The 8,899-nt window shown below is 48.8% G+C and overlaps 1 long non-coding RNA gene across 1 annotated transcript; it reads right to left on the bottom strand.

Annotated features, from left to right (window-relative positions):
- Positions 1–3,824: 3,824 nt before the first annotated feature.
- Positions 3,825–4,580, bottom strand: LOC139354215 (uncharacterized). The gene is made up of 2 exons (XR_011605336.1): positions 4,365–4,580; positions 3,825–4,308 (listed from the first exon to the last, which is right to left on the bottom strand). It is a non-coding gene; the product is annotated as an uncharacterized lncRNA (long non-coding RNA).
- Positions 4,581–8,899: the final 4,319 nt, after the last annotated feature.

The raw sequence follows: 8,899 nt of genomic DNA, 5'->3' as shown, positions 1-8,899 counted from the left end.
TATTAGGGCATTCACATGTCGCTGCGCGACTAAAAATTTTCCGTCGAAATATTGGTCGCTAGCCGAACATAACGGAGAGACTCCAAAAAAAAATAACGGGCCGACCGAAATTTGTCTCTGCGAGCGCGGAGTGCAGGCAGATTATAAGACAAGAAAGAGAGGGATATCTCCGAATATCTGCCTCTCTTTATTGCACGACCGTTTTCGTGGGCAGTCTTCTACGCTGCGCCGACTGCTCTGCTGACGTCAACAGCGGCACAGCGTTTTAGGCACAAAAAAAAAACAAAAAAAGCTTTTTGCCTTGAGCCATGTCACCGCGTCCCTACTGCAGAACTGAAGGGTAGTGTCGGCGAGTTAATAACAAAGTGGAATGGAGGATCTGAGGCTTACCAACGCAATCCAAGTGCACACCTACAGTTTTCGATCAAATCAAGTTTTTCCAAAGCTGTTGTTTTTCTGCACGGTCGCACTGCCCAGCCTTACTTCCAATAAGGCTAACAAACAAACGTGGTTTCCGTACGATTATTGAATAATTAATTACCACTCTCACAGAGCTTGTGCCAACTTGCAAGGTTTCTTATTGGAATGGTCATTCTAAAACTAATGTGTGTGTGTTTCGGCCAAAGAGCTAGTGGGATGGCTCGGAGGGCGCCGAGCTGAAGGCTACCGAACGGGTCGCAGGTTGCGGATAGCGAGCGCCCTGGTTCTCCAGGGTAGCTACGAATAAGCGTGGAAGTTGGATACGGCCCGGCTACCGCCAAGCCCCCAACACGAAGCGTAAATAAGTAGCCCCGGACAGTCAGCGGGTATCTGCGCCGTAGCAGTACCAACGTCGCGCTTGTGCTGCCGTCTCCGACAAATAGCTCACACATACCCCCTTCCCACACTCTTTGAACCTAACTCTTCCCTACCCACACAACTCATCTCACCCCGGGCTGGACTAAGGTGTCATTCGAACCGTGCCGAGAGTCAATCTGGCTGGGAGCCCGAGTTATCAAAAAACTCAGTCTCAAACGGTGAGCTCAGGCAAGTGGCGACCGCCTGTTCTAAGTCAGCCTTACCCGGGTACAGCGGATCTCTGCCCGGGTGGACCTGTCCCTTCTCCGCAGCTCGTGGAAAAAAATATGGAGAACTTAATTTCCAACAACAAAAAAGATAATAGCTCCAAAAAAGAGCCCGACACTCTCAAAAAGTCGAAAGTCGTAACCAACGACGACAAGACGTCTACCCCTGCCAAGGCCAGCGAACAACGCAGCCGACTAACCCCAACTCACCATAACGACAATCCCAAGCCTCCCACCAGCTACTCCAACCTGAGGGGGTCGCCAACGCCGGTCTCGTGGTGATTACCAGGGCAAAGGAGTTCAAGGATACCACCTAACCAGGCAGGACCTCTTGAACGTAAGAAGGCTTTCCGGATCCTCAAACGGCTGGCTACCAACCCGATACGTGAGGATCAAACGTCAAAATTGGATTACCCAAAAATCCAAGAGGACATAGCCTGGGCAAAGGCGGTAATCCCAGACTTCGACATCGCTGTGACCACCAGCAACAGCATTAAGCGAGAGAGGTCGATGGAGACAGCTCAACCAGCGAGCAAGAAGGCCAGAACAACAATCGGAAGATCATTGGAGTCATCGACCAGAGCGATGAAGGCGGAAGGATCCCAAGGAACCAATGGAGTCTGGTTAGACGGACCCTTGCATCAGTGGCCTTGAAAGTGCTGGACGAAAACCCAGGTCCGCCACCCGATTGCACAGATACGGGGTGGTACCAGGGCAATGTTAAATTGATCGCCTGTTAGGACGAGAGATCGGGAGCACTTTACAAGGCTGCCATTAACAAGGTCGGCGAGGTTTACCCCGGGGCCAATTTGGCAGTTTGCGAGGCCGCTGACATCCCGTCTCGACCGAGAGCGAGGGTATGGCTGCCGTCGGAACCCTCGGAACCAGGGGCTATTCTCAGACCAGGTTCAACCCGAAGCTTACGACTGACGGTTGGAAGGTGGTCAAGGTGGAGAAAACCGAGCGCGTCACTATGAACGTGGTAATCCTCTTGAACCAGGCCTGCTTGGAGCCCCTCGCAGCTCAAAAAAAACCGGGTGAACTACGAGTTCGGTAAGGTGCCACTACGCATCTACGACATGGATAAACTTGCGGCGGATAACCTGACTGCCTTTGCGTCGTACGAACCCCCGAGCGACGTCGAATTGGAGCATGGGGTGGCCACCCTCACTGGCTACGTGTCAACCGACTCGGAGCTGACAGAAAGCCTGAAGCAGCTGTGCACCCAGGACATGACCCGACCAGGGCGCACTGTTCTCCAGGACATAGCGGAGGAAGGGGAGGGTACCCAGACCGACCACGGTCCTAGTGCAGTTCCTGCAGATTAACCTGCACCACAGCAAGGCAGCATCCGCTGCCTTCCTCACCCGCCTGGTAAGAGGCAACATAGACGTAGTCCTCATTCCAGAGCCATGGATTGTTGGTAACAACATCTGTGGCTTATAAACCCCCCTATACAAGCTATTTTACACCAAGGTTAAGGGTAAAACCAGAACCTGCATTCTTACAAAGACACACTTTAACACATTTCTTATTCCACAGTTTAGCGAAGGCGACCTCACCACTGTCAGACTAGAGCTAAACGAAACCTTAGCATCATTCTAACTGGCTCACGACTACGAAGGGCCACTACCAAACACCACTACACAACAACTCATACATACACACTCATCTAAGGAACTCACCCTGGGTGGACTCACACCACACGCAATGGGGAAGTACAAACACAAACGAAAGGGGTGAGTTACTTTACGACTATCTCCTTCATCAAATCTATTCATCTGCAAAAAAGGTAATGACCCAACTTTCATCACTAGAAATAGGATGAAAGTCTTAGACATTTCACTAATATCCGATCCCCTACTTAACCAGCTAGAAGCGTGGAAGGTGGGGATCGGGCACTCATCCTACCTACACGCACCACCGACGCACGTACGCAACGGTCAATCATTAGATAACCTAGTTAACACTTTTACTGATATCTGCGGTGAGGCCATAAAAAGGGCTTGCCCAAGCAGAACAGTCAAAGCAAAGCACAAACCACCATGGTGGAACGCAACCCTGGCGAACCTTTAAAGAGAGTGTAGAACTTACTTCAATAGAGCTAAATACAACAATAGCGAATCTTCCTGGAATTTATACCATACAAAACTAAGCCTATACAAAAAGGAAATTAGAATATCAAAACGAAGAGCTTGGGCTAATTTTAGACCAATCGATAGGTATTGACGAGACCAATACATTTCAGTTAAAATTTTTTATCTAGCATAAAAATTGTGGGCGTCACAGGTTTTTGCGGCTTGTGGGCGTTAGAGTGGGCGTGGCATATTCGCGTAACAAACTTGCGCTGCGTATAAGGCTACGGAATCTAAATCTGAAATCCCAATTCTCTATCTTTGATAGTTTCCGAGATATCCACGTTCATATTTACGATTTTTTGAAGTTTGTGGGTGGTTTATGGGCGTTAGGGTGGGCGTGGCAAACTTTTTTTTGGGTCAATCGATAGGTATTGATAAGAACATTACATTTCAGTTAAAATTTTTATTCTAGCATCAAAACTGTAGGAGCCACAGTTTTGGGCGGTTTGTGGGCGTTAGAGTGGGCGTGGCACTCTACTGAAACAAACTTGCGCTGCGTAAGAAGCTCAGGAATCTGCACGCCAAATCTCAATAGCCTAGCTCCCATAGTTTCCGAGATCTCAGCGTTCATCCGGACAGACAGACGGACAGACGGACATGGCTAGATCGACTCGGCTAGTGATCCTGATCAAGAATATATATACTTTATGGGGTCGGAAACGCTTCCTTCTGCCTGTTACATACTTTCCGACGAATCTAGTATACCCTTTTACTCTACGAGTAACGGGTATAATAAATGGAATGTACAACGAATGTTTTTATGTATGTAAAATTGTAGCTTAAAGCTTCCTTCTCGTCCCACGGATGCTTCGCCATCTTTCCCGCGCCACCGCAGTCCAGCTCCGAGTCCCTATGGGCATATTGGACCTTGAGGAAGTGGGAGTTGGATAGGGAACGGGGTTGATCCGCTGATGCTGCAGAAAGTCGCCCAGCATTTTGGCAATGGCTGGCAATGGCTTCTCCAACTGTTCCATAGCGGGCGCCCTAGTTTCCTCCTCCCTATAGAAGCCAGCGCGTCCTCCAGCTCTGCTTAAGCTGCCAAGTAGCTGGTGGTGGTGGCAGTCCTAAAGGAGAGGTCGTCGGAGATCGTATTACTGGTAGTTCTGCTAAAAATATATATCTATTAGTACAACGCAACAAAATTTGTTTGGCCAGATCTTACTTTCTTTGCGAGGACACGACCGGCAGGGATGTCTAGTTAGGGGGCGAAGACCCACTCGGCATGTTCCTTCCTACTGGGATTCCCTAGCGGATGTCCCCCAGCACTGCAACTATTCTGCGGATTTGCGCATTTATAATATTGGTTCCTGTCGGTGAAGTCCCACAATTTATTTCATCTGCACTGACCTCCTGCAGTCCATTTTGGGGTTTTCCTTCCATTTTAAATTTATAGTTTCCACACCGCTTTTGCACGAACACCGCCAAAAATTAAATTTCTTATTCTTTGGGAGCGGCTAACGACGTTTATCGAAATTCACTCGCCAAATCTGGTATTTTTTCTGGTATTTCCTTAGCTCATTTGTGTACCGCGCTGAAAAACAGACCCGACGAAAAGCGTTAGCCGCGTATTTGCCTCTCTCACTCATATGGTTAGATCGCGGATTTCGTCGATGTGAGTACTAGGCTTAATGGAAAAGAAAACAAATGCACCTTACGAATTACAGTCGTATTCCTGAGATGTAAGATTCTATAAAACTAATATTACTATCAGGCTTGTCCCAGAAATCTCTTCCAACCGTATTTCCGCCGAAAATGAAATCAGAACAAATTTACTCCGAAACCCTATTGGGTTTGTGACCCCGACGGTATTGGTTGTTTGGTTTCCAAGCCAATCCTCCCCAAAGCCGTCGACGGTTTTTGTGATACCCCTGTATATGTGTGCTTCTATATGGAATAGGAAAATGGCCGCCCGCTAAAGGAAAGGTGAAGGAGCCATTACAAGGCATTGCCAGGATGATGGGCGACTTCCTACAGCACCAGCAAAACAACCCATTTACATAAATAAAAGCAAGTTAAACATTTCAGTTATTATTGATTTTATGTTTTTATACACCAACAAACTCTGCTTTTTTAAATTGATCCAAATTAATTGGTTTCTGTATGTCAACAAGACGCTCTGCTTGACGGTATGACCATCCTACATGCAATACAGGTGAGTTCTGAAAACTTCGTTTACACGACAAAGTATTCGATTTTAGTGTCCGTCAAATTAGTGTCGGCGAGTTAATAACAAAGTGGAATGGAGGATCTGAGGCTTACCAACGCAATCCAAGTGCACACCTACAGTTTTCGATCAAATCAAGTTTTTCCAAAGCTGTTGTTTTTCTGCACGGTCGCACTGCCCAGCCTTACTTCCAATAAGGCTAACAAACAAACGTGGTTTCCGTACGATTATTGAATAATTAATTACCACTCTCACAGAGCTTGTGCCAACTTGCAAGGTTTCTCATTGGAATGGTCATTCTAAAACTAATGTGTGTGTGTTTCGGCCAAAGAGCTAGTGGGATGGCTCGGAGGGCGCCGAGCTGAAGGCTACCGAACGGGTCGCAGGTTGCGGATAGCGAGCGCCCTGGTTCTCCAGGGTAGCTACGAATAAGCGTGGAAGTTGGATACGGCCCGGCTACCGCCAAGCCCCCAACACGAAGCGTAAATAAGTAGCCCCGGACAGTCAGCGGGTATCTGCGCCGTAGCAGTACCAACGTCGCGCTTGTGCTGCCGGCTCCGACAAATAGCTCACACATACCCCCTTCCCACACTCTTTGAACCTAACTCTTCCCTACCCACACAACTCATCTCACCCCGGGCTGGACTAAGGTGTCATTCGAACCGTGCCGAGAGTCAATCTGGCTGGGAGCCCGACTTATCAAAAAACTCAGTCTCAAACGGTGAGCTCAGGCAAGTGGCGACCGCCTGTTCTAAGTCAGCCTTACCCGGGTACAGCGGATCTCTGCCCGGGTGGACCTGTCCCTTCTCCGCAGCTCGTGGAAAAAAATATGGAGAACTTAATTTCCAACAACAAAAAAGATAATAGCTCCAAAAAAGAGCCCGACACTCTCAAAAAGTCGAAAGTCGTAACCAACGACGACAAGACGTCTACCCCTGCCAAGGCCAGCGAACAACGCAGCCGACTAAGCCCAACTCACCATAACGACAATCCCAAGCCTCCCACCAGCTACTCCAACCTGAGGGGGTCGCCAACGCCGGTCTCGTGGTGATTACCAGGGCAAAGGAGTTCAAGGATACCACCTAACCAGGCAGGACCTCTTGAACGTAAGAAGGCTTTCCGGATCCTCAAACGGCTGGCTACCAACCCGATACGTGAGGATCAAACGTCAAAATTGGATTACCCAAAAATCCAAGAGGACATAGCCTGGGCAAAGGCGGTAATCCCAGACTTCGACATCGCTGTGACCACCAGCAACAGCATTAAGCGAGAGAGGTCGATGGAGACAGCTCAACCAGCGAGCAAGAAGGCCAGAACAACAATCGGAAGATCATTGGAGTCATCGACCAGAGCGATGAAGGCGGAAGGATCCCAAGGAACCAATGGAGTCTGGTTAGACGGACCCTTGCATCAGTGGCCTTGAAAGTGCTGGACGAAAACCCAGGTCCGCCACCCGATTGCACAGATACGGGGTGGTACCAGGGCAATGTTAAATTGATCGCCTGTTAGGACGAGAGATCGGGAGCACTTTACAAGGCTGCCATTAACAAGGTCGGCGAGGTTTACCCCGGGGCCAATTTGGCAGTTTGCGAGGCCGCTGACATCCCGTCTCGACCGAGAGCGAGGGTATGGCTGCCGTCGGAACCCTCGGAACCAGGGGCTATTCTCAGACCAGGTTCAACCCGAAGCTTACGACTGACGGTTGGAAGGTGGTCAAGGTGGAGAAAACCGAGCGCGTCACTATGAACGTGGTAATCCTCTTGAACCAGGCCTGCTTGGAGCCCCTCGCAGCTCAAAAAAAACCGGGTGAACTACGAGTTCGGTAAGGTGCCACTACGCATCTACGACATGGATAAACTTGCGGCGGATAACCTGACTGCCTTTGCGTCGTACGAACCCCCGAGCGACGTCGAATTGGAGCATGGGGTGGCCACCCTCACTGGCTACGTGTCAACCGACTCGGAGCTGACAGAAAGCCTGAAGCAGCTGTGCACCCAGGACATGACCCGACCAGGGCGCACTGTTCTCCAGGACATAGCGGAGGAAGGGGAGGGTACCCAGACCGACCACGGTCCTAGTGCAGTTCCTGCAGATTAACCTGCACCACAGCAAGGCAGCATCCGCTGCCTTCCTCACCCGCCTGGAAACAGGCAACATAGACGTAGTCCTCATTCCAGAGCCATGGATTGTTGGTAACAACATCTGTGGCTTATAAACCCCCCTATACAAGCTATTTTACACCAAGGTTAAGGGTAAAACCAGAACCTGCATTCTTACAAAGACACACTTTAACACATTTCTTATTCCACAGTTTAGCGAAGGCGACCTCACCACTGTCAGACTAGAGCTAAACGAAACCTTAGCATCATTCTAACTGGCTCACGACTACGAAGGGCCACTACCAAACACCACTACACAACAACTCATACATACACACTCATCTAAGGAACTCACCCTGGGTGGACTCACACCACACGCAATGGGGAAGTACAAACACAAACGAAAGGGGTGAGTTACTTTACGACTATCTCCTTCATCAAATCTATTCATCTGCAAAAAAGGTAATGACCCAACTTTCATCACTAGAAATAGGATGAAAGTCTTAGACATTTCACTAATATCCGATCCCCTACTTAACCAGCTAGAAGCGTGGAAGGTGGGGATCGGGCACTCATCCTACCTACACGCACCACCGACGCACGTACGCAACGGTCAATCATTAGATAACCTAGTTAACACTTTTACTGATATCTGCGGTGAGGCCATAAAAAGGGCTTGCCCAAGCAGAACAATCAAAGCAAAGCACAAACCACCATGGTGGAACGCAACCCTGGCGAACCTTTAAAGAGAGTGTAGAACTTACTTCAATAGAGCTAAATACAACAATAGCGAATCTTCCTGGAATTTATACCATACAAAACTAAGCCTATACAAAAAGGAAATTAGAATATCAAAACGAAGAGCTTGGGCTTATTTCTGCAGTAGCATAGAATCTACTGCGGAAGCATCCAGACTCAGAAGATTTTTAGCAAAATCTCCAGCAACCATTGGCTATCTAAAAACCAATGCTGAGAGCTGGATGGAAAACAGTCAGGAAACCCTTGAACAACTGTTAGACACCCACTTCCCTAAAAGCACCCATGTAGTGGAGGACCTCTACATAGAGAAGAACTTAGACGACCAGAGTATAGACAAAATCTCGAACCCTGGCCGCATTCAGTGGGCTGTTAACTCTTTTAAGCCCTTCAAATCCCCCGGCCCAGATGGGTTTTCCCAGCCCAGCTACAACGGTTACTATATATTTCCCTACCCTGGCTGACAACCACCTTCCACGGCTGCCTTGCTCTAAACCATATTCCAACAAGGTTGCTGGACGTTAAGGTAATTTTTATACCGAAAGCCGGCAAACCCTCCCACACCAACCCAAACGACCTCCGCCCGATTAGTCTCTCTTCCTTCTTGTTGAAGACCCTGGAAAGGCTAATTGGCACCCATTAATTATAATGCTAAGGGTAGATCAACAGAAACCCCCC

The sequence above is a fragment of the Drosophila suzukii genome (genome assembly GCF_043229965.1).
Source record: "Drosophila suzukii chromosome 2 unlocalized genomic scaffold, CBGP_Dsuzu_IsoJpt1.0 scf_2c, whole genome shotgun sequence".
In the NCBI taxonomy this organism is placed as follows: domain Eukaryota; kingdom Metazoa; phylum Arthropoda; class Insecta; order Diptera; family Drosophilidae; genus Drosophila; species Drosophila suzukii.
This window is presented reverse-complemented; position numbering and strand designations above follow the sequence as displayed.